The sequence below is a fragment of the Octopus sinensis genome, unplaced genomic scaffold, assembly GCF_006345805.1.
Source record: "Octopus sinensis unplaced genomic scaffold, ASM634580v1 Contig03087, whole genome shotgun sequence".
NCBI classification, from domain to species: domain Eukaryota; kingdom Metazoa; phylum Mollusca; class Cephalopoda; order Octopoda; family Octopodidae; genus Octopus; species Octopus sinensis.
The window spans coordinates 22,501-25,000 of NW_021826252.1; positions in this window are offsets into that span (position 1 = coordinate 22,501).

Here is a 2,500-nt window from a genome sequence, read left to right on the forward strand (position 1 = left end):
GACAGGTGAAGACAGAAGAAGCGGTAGAAGAGAAAAAGTGTAGGAGAGAAAGAGGAAGAGGAGAGAGGAATGGAAGAAGAGAGTGAGAGAGATAGAAAGAGCTGAGGAAAGAGAATGAGAGTGAGGAGAGGAGGGGTGGGAGGAAATGAAAGAGAGGAAGCGAGAAAGAAAGAAGGAAAAAGAAGGGAGTGAGAGGAAACAATCGCTGATGTTTGTTAAAATGTCAGAAAAATTATTCCAAGGAACCTTCCTTTTTTACTGGTTTCAGTCACTGGACTGCAGCCATTCTGGCATCTTAGTTGCTTATATCAACCTCAGAACAGGCGTGTGTGTGTGTGAGAGAGAGTGAGAGAGAGAACAGAAATGATCCAAGAGAAATAACTCAGAGGTCAATGGCCAATGGCATGAATATGGACAACAAAGATTGAGTAAAGATATATCAAAAACCATATCAGATAAATCCTTGACTTATTGAAATTATCTCCCCTTTGAGGAAAGGGGAGGTAATTTTGCCTAATGGCAACTGTGATTAGTTTTAATTATCAGGTCATCACATAAAATCTGTCTGATTTTTACCTTTTTTAAAATTGAATGAAATTCAATAGTATTTTAGAATGTCTAATGGAATTAAAGATTATTTTTATGCATTTGTGTACACTTAAACTAATTAAATATAATTTTACAGAATAATAGAATTAAAATTTCTTTGATTAAAACCCTGGAAGTATCCAAAGAGCATTTGAGGCACATAATGCTTTAGGAGTGCAAAAATGGAAACTCAGCTGCCAAAATGACTCGAAACATACACTCAGTTTATGGGAAAGAATGCTTGAATGAAAAATGGTTTGTAAAATTCAGAAGTGAAGCTTTCAGCCTTGAAGATGAAGATCGAACAGGACGTCTAATCGAGTTTGATGATAAGCTCCTTGAGGCATTACTTGAAAAAATCCTGCATTATCAGTTGAAGAATTGACAATAAAGCTTAGTTCAAACCATACAACTGTTCATCGTCATCTTCAACAACTTGGAAAGGTTCCTAAACTTGGAAAATGGGTGACTCATGAATTGTCCGAAAGCAACCGCAAATTCCGAGTTGACATCTGCTCTTCTCTCCATTCTCACGAACTCATTTCACTCCTTTTGGATAGACGTGTGACTGGTGACGAAAAATGTTAAACGTCGTAAACAGTGGCTTGGTAAAAAGGAAAATGCTCAACCACAACCAAGAAGAGAACTGCATGGAAAAAAAGATTCTTCTCTCTATCTGGTGAGATTGCAAAGGAGTAATTCACTTTGAATTGTTACCACCTAATGCATCAATCAATACTGAAGTCTACTGTCATCAATTCGAGCATTTGAACCAGGCTTTGAAGAAAAAAAGACCCTCTTTAGTGAATCGAAAAGGAGTGATGTTTCATCAGGACAATGTGCGGGAATCTTATACATTGTGTATAAACTCTATATTTGGACGGACCCATTTTAAACTCTGTTGGACTTTTGGACTTTACTCATAGGGTATTGGAATATTATATATATACTATATATATTACATATATACCATTATGCCCAAAAAATGGATTTACAACTTCAATAGCCATACATATTTTGCATCTATTTTCTTTTCCTCCACATCACTCTCTATTTTGTATCACATCTAAACTAACTATTACTTAACCATTCTTTCACACCGTCTCCAATGAAGGGATATAATTAATATATATCCTGGAAACAGCTGTAAGACCTTCTATCAATAACTGTTCTACTTTCTACACAGCCTTGGTTTTTTTTATCTCATTACGCAAAAAATTCTTATATATATATTCTGGAGAACTGCCTTTAGTTGAATAATTCGACCCCAGGACTTATTCTTTATAATCCTAGTAGTACTTATTCTATCATTATCCTTGTCAAACTGCTAAGTTACAGGGATGTAAACACATCAACATTGGTTGTCAAGTGATGATGGGGCAACAAACACAGACACACAAACACGTACAAACTCACACCAAAATCGAAATTGATCAACATCAATGGAAATTGTAGCTGTGATACCAGTGCCGGTGGCACGTAAGAGAACCATCCGAATGTGGCCGTTGCCAGAGCCACCCCGACTGGCCTCCATGCCGGTGGCACATAAAAAGCACCATCCGATTGTGGCCGTTGCCAGCCTCATCTGGCACCTATGCAGGTGGCACGTAAAAAGCACCCACTACACTCACGGAGTGGTTGGCGTTAGGAAGGGCATCCAGCTGTAGAAAAACTGCCAGATCAGACTGGGCCTGGCACAGCCTTCTGGCTTCCCAGACCCCAGTTGAACCGTCCAACCCATGCCAGCATGGAAAATGGACGTTAAACAATGATGATGATGATGATATATACGATGGGCTTCTGTCTACCAAATACACTCACAAGGCTTTGGTTGGCCTGAGAAGACACTTACCCAAGGTTCCATGCAGTGGGACTGAACCTAGAACCATGTGTTTGGGAAGCAAGCTACTTA